This window comes from Rutidosis leptorrhynchoides, chromosome 7 (genome assembly GCF_046630445.1).
Source record: "Rutidosis leptorrhynchoides isolate AG116_Rl617_1_P2 chromosome 7, CSIRO_AGI_Rlap_v1, whole genome shotgun sequence".
Lineage (NCBI taxonomy): Eukaryota > Viridiplantae > Streptophyta > Magnoliopsida > Asterales > Asteraceae > Rutidosis > Rutidosis leptorrhynchoides.
In genome coordinates, this window is record NC_092339.1 from 369,710,032 (window position 1) to 369,715,924 (window position 5,893).

The 5,893-nt window shown below is 34.4% G+C and overlaps 1 non-coding gene across 1 annotated transcript; it reads left to right on the forward strand.

Moving 5' to 3' along the window:
- The first annotated feature begins 966 nt into the window (after window positions 1–966).
- LOC139860733 (small nucleolar RNA R71) lies at window positions 967–1,072 on the forward strand. The gene has a single exon (XR_011763357.1). It is a non-coding gene; the product is annotated as a small nucleolar RNA R71 (small nucleolar RNA).
- The last annotated feature ends 4,821 nt before the right edge of the window (window positions 1,073–5,893 follow it).

A 5,893-nucleotide genomic window follows, 5' to 3' on the forward strand; every position in this document is an offset into this window, starting at 1 on the left:
TTGGATGATTCCTCCTGCAGCCTTCCAGGATAGGGTACACCAATTGGAGTTTCAGGGGTCAGCTTCTGAGTATATGTCGATTTGTTCTTGAGCCTTGCTAACCTTCTCCGTGGTTCTTCCTCTGGGATTATGAAATCCATTTGCTTTGCTTCCTCTATATGGGTATTTTGGATAGTATTACTTGTTAACCTTCCCTGCGGTCGGGTTTCAAGGCGTTGTGATAACTGTTCGAGCTGCGTTTCTAGACTTTTGAGCAGAGCCAATTGATTTCTCATTAGTATCTCCTTCTAATCTTGTCTAGCTGCAGTTCTCTGATTTAGCTGTTGTTGTCCTTGAATGAACAGAGTCAACTGATCATTAGTTCCGAGAGTGGGGTTAGTTGCTTTTGTAATCTGGGTGGTAGGGGAATTTTCCTCGACTGGTGGTCCAGTGAGTGGAAGTGGTTGATCGTAGGTCAATTGCGTTTGTTGGGCCGGATAAGGTGGATAGCGATAGCGAAAAGGCGGGTTGCTTCGCTGAAACTGATTAACCCTAGGTTGTTGATTGAATCCGGGATTTGGTAGACGAGCTGGGTATTGAACGTAACAGACTGAACCGTCAGGGTTTTCATACTCAACTTGATATTCTTCAGTGGGTTGCGGGTTGGTACAATTAACACAAGCCTGAGCTTGGTTGACCTGCTGCGGCTGCATCTTCAATTCTCTGAGTTGTTTAGCGAGAGATTCCATCTTATCCGTGAGGGATTTGATGGCCTCCGTTTGATTGTTAAGTGCCGAGAGTGGGGCAGATGATGAAGTGGTTTCACCACTGTTCCAGTCATGATGATGCATTGTCATGTTCTCGAGCAATTCCCATGCGTCGTCTGCGGTTTGGTTCATCAGATTCCCTTGAGCTGCTGCATCGATCGTCGTCCTATGATTTACCGTAAGACCATTGTAGAAGGTACAGATTTGGGCTGACCGTTCTAGCTGGTGATTAGGGCATTTCTTCAGCAGGGTTTTGAATCGCTCCCATGCAGTGCAAAGAGATTCATCATAACTTTGTTTGAAGTTAATGATGTCATTCTTAAGTTTGGTTTGTTTAGAAGGAGGGAAATATTTGGTTAGGAATTTAGTAGCCATCTCCGTCCATGACGTGATGGAATCTTTTTCCAGTCCTTCGAACCAGGTTTGAGCATGATGAGTGAGAGAATAGGGAAACAAGTATAGCCAGACTATATCTTGTCCTATCCCTGGCTATTTGTAGGAGTTCGCAAGAGATATGAATTTATCAAGGGTAGAATTAGGATCGTCATTCGGTAATCCATGAAACTGACAGCTATTTTGGATGAGCTGGATGATGTGATGTTTTAACTCGAACGAGTGTCCTTAAATCTCTGGAAATCTGATCGGTCCTCCTCGACCTTCAATCGAGGGTTTGGTATTTTCTGCTAAAGTAACGCGTAACGCCATTTGAATTCTGATTCGTGCTTCCTTGCATGCTTTAGAGATTATTACGTCTGGATCAGGTACGAATAATAACGGCCCAGGTCTAGATCGGGTTTGGGTCATACACTGGGTATGCCTTTTTGTTTTTAATTTTGAGCAGATAAGCTAAATTTCTAAAGTAGTCTAAGGTAAGCTAAGCTAGTTTAAGATAGTCTTAATCTAAGGTAGTCTAATTCTAAAGTAATCTAATTTTAACAACTATCCTACGGTTGAATATGTTTTTGGTTCTGGCTACTGATTCCCTGGTATTTCGATAACAGAGTGAAAGGACCCGTTCATATACATTATAAATGATTCACAATAGTTGCTTATATCGCGAGGTATTTGACCTCTATATGATACATTTTACAAACATTGCATTCGTTTTTAAAAGACAAACTTTCTTTACAACGAAATTTGACGGCTTGCACACCATTTCATAATACATCGAACTATAATTGGCTTAATAATAATCTTCATGAACTCAATGACTCGAATGCAACGTCTTTCAAAATATGCCATGAATGACTCCAAGTAATATCCTTAAAATGAGCTAATGCACAGCGGAAGATTTCTTTAATACCTGAGAATAAACATGCTTTAAGTGTCAACCAAAAGGTTGGTGAGTTCATAGGTTTATCATAACAATCATTTCAATATATTAATAGACCACAAGATTTCCGTTTATAAATATATGTACACTCGCAAGTGTATAAAAGTATTCTATAAGTTGTGGGCACCCGGTAACAAGTCTTAACGTTCATGTTTTACCCTATGAAGTACACCAGATCAGGTGTGTTTAAAATAACCTCGAAGTACTAAAGCATCCCATAGTCAGGATGGGGTTTGTTAGGCCCAATAAATCTATCTTTAGGATTCGCGCCTACCGTACATAGACAAGTAGTTTAATGTTACCAAGCTAAGGGTATATTTCTGGTTTAAACCCACATAGAATTAGTTTTAGTACTTGTGCCTATTTCGTAAAACATTAATAAAAATAGCGCATGTATTCTCAGTCCCAAAAATATATATAAAAGGGAGCAAATGAAACTCACAATACTGTATTTCGTAGTAAAAATACATATAACGTCATTTAATAAGTGCAAGGTTGACCTCGGATTCACGAACGTATCAATATTGAGATTCAATATTGAAGGAAAGTACGTAGACGCAACGGAGATGATAAACACTAGATTGACCTCACGAGCATACCCATGAACCATACCCATCACCTCCATAGCTATAACCCATAATTTCCTTAGCTTCGACTCATTCAAAAAAACTATTTTGAAATCACTCGGACAGCACTCCGTCGTAATATTTTATGTATACTAATAATATCTTAAAATAATACAGAGCAAATATATATATATATATATATATATATATATATATATATATATATATATATATATATATATATATATATATATATATATATATATATATTAAAGTATGAATTATTAAAGTGAATTATTAAAGTATGAATTATTAAAGTGAATTTTTAAAGTATGAATTATTAAAGTGAATTATTAAAGTTAAACTAAAGTAAAAGTAAAGTAAAGGTAAAGTTAAAGTATAGTAAAAGTATAAAAACTATGTATGTATAATACGCGTATAAATATATATAATATTAATTTAAATCGTTATATATATTTAATGAAATAAATTATAAATATCGTTATATTTATTATACTGGTTAAGTAATGAGTTGTCAAAAGTGATTCTAGATATTTATAAAAGTTATATACGTTTTAATAATAAAGTTCTTTTTAAACTGAAAATGTCTTTGTACGTTTGAAAATAGATTAATAGAATATTATGGGAACCAATTCTCCACTAACTTTTGTCTAACTTTCGTAAATGACACTTTTTGTTTTTATTTATAAATAGCTTTACAAATTATTCTGAATATCGTTAAGAGGAATAGATTTTCTCAAATCATAGTGGACCTCTCAACAGAGACTTGTAATCATAATTCAATGTTTCTGATAATTCAATCATTTAATATATTTTTTTTAATTTCGTCAAAAATTATATTGAAACAAATACGTTCGTCTAAAGTATTATACCTTTAATACTTTATTAATATTCTCAAGTTATAATATATATATACATATACATATCTATTTATATATAACGGTTCGTGAATCGTCGGAATTTGGTCGAGGTTATAATGAATGTATGAACACGGTTTAAAATTCTTGAGATTTAACTTAACAAACTTTGCTTATCGTGTCGGAATAATATAAAGATTAAAGTTTAAATTTGGTCGGAAATTTCCGGGTCGTCACAGTACCTACCCGTTAAAGAAATTTCGTCCTCGAAATATGATAGAGGTTGTCATGACTAACAATGAGAATGTTATTATAATGATTATAGAGTTTTATCATGTTCAAGAAGAATGGATAAAATAATTCGATTACTCGAAGCGTGTGAGTGAAGTTATCGTAAATGAATGAAATAAGATAATAGTGATTCGTCGTATCTTTTGACGTCATCACGATTGATCTCCGAAAAGAAAATCTTTGTAATCTATATTGGATTTGATTATTTGGCGATTAAAGAAATTATGATCCTCTTCGAATTAATGCGATAATCCATTTTGATTTCTCTGTCGGATATTTCACTATAAATCCACCTCATTTGTTTTCTTACAACTCACACCTTCTCAACTCATATTTTAAAGTATTTGTCAATATACTTCATCCAGTGCTGATTCTTGATATACTCATCACTTTCATATCTGTCACTCTTCTTTTTCATCTGCCTCCGGAAGACTCTATTTACTTCTACTATACTCTTGGTTTTATAGTGTTTTTAGTTCTCCCGTGTCTTTATATTCCTATATGCATTGATATATACGGTTTGTGATTTCTGGGTTGTTGTTGGGTTTTATATCTTCCCTTATATTTCAAAGTCCTTGCGTCTTCTATAATCATTGTCATCCACAGTTAATGCTCTCTTCTTTTTGCTATGATTTATACTCCCATTTCTAGTTCGGAGCTTTGTCCTATCGTTTCTTCTTCTTGCGATTAAGCACTGCTTGTAATGGTCCAGAATTCGCAGATATAAATTTCAGAATGAACATTGTTAATGTTCTAGGAAGGAAATTGTAATGGCACGATCTTGACTTGTCAAATTACCAGAATACCTCGGAAAAGCCGAATCATCAAGAAATATTTTCTTGATATTTAGAGATCAAAGAGAATACAAGAGTCGTGTAACATAGCACATGATGACGTTATGATCTGTGAATCATCATGTTCCATTTAGAAACTCAGCATGAATTACTGTAATATAATCACGTTGATCAAGTGTCATTATATTATACTAACTCATGCTTCAGCTCCCAACACTTCTTCAAGAATATTCTTATTTTAAACTCGAATGTTTCAGAATTTAGAAACTAAAATAGTTTCTTTTATGATATAATACAGATAGCGCAAAGAGGTAAATGATTTCAGATAGGAATAATTATAAAAATATCTTCAGAAGTATGGATGATATTTATAATGAAAGATACAATGATATCTTAGAATGTCTAATATCAGAGGATGATGAAGGATATTGTCCGCAGGGGTTTAGAGTCAAGAGCAAGGTATTCGTTAATGACTTCAGCAAGTACTGAATCATTTGGATTCTTTGAAGGCAGGTTCAGCCTTTGTGATTTGTCCACAGCCTCCTTCATACTTTGCTCAATCCGTTTTCCAGTTCCAAAGCTTCTCTTTTTCTGAGCTTTGCCAATATACTATCCTTTATCATCCAACTTTTTACTGTTAAGGTCGTTTACAGTTTTTGCTGCTTCATCAGCATTTTTCAAAAATTCGAGAACTGGTTCGCAGTTTAGGGTGTTTTTCAGAAATTTCTCATTCAAAGAATGTAAGTCTTGGAGGTAGACGTTGTGTGTATATGTAATTGTTGATGTAGACATGCTGCGAGGTTTCAAAATACTGATTGCTAATTCTCAATAATTGGTATGGTAATTCTTGTTATAAGGTACGAATGAGTATATGATAGGGTTTCGATAATTATAATGATTTTTTTTTTGGAAAGTCAAAGATCAGTGAAGTTGTTGGTAAGTTTATTGCTAATGTGGTGAATATAAACGATTCCCCGGTAACGTTGGCGAAAGGGCAACGTATCTATCGAGGTTATAATAAGACTGTTTTGATTGAGAAGTCGAAGTTGACTTGCTGGAGCTGTGAGAAAACTGTCTATTTTGAAACGGAATTGAAAAGTTATTTTAGCTAGTAAATGCCAAAGGGTCTAACACGGATACGTGTCGAACTATGACTTGGGTTTTGAGAGTTTTTCAGGTGTATAACTGTGGGAAACATGTGGTTGGATCATCATCTCGATTGTTCCTTAGTTGAAGTGTCTTCAGGAATTTCGAAGGATTTGAGCACATATTGTAATCGTTAATA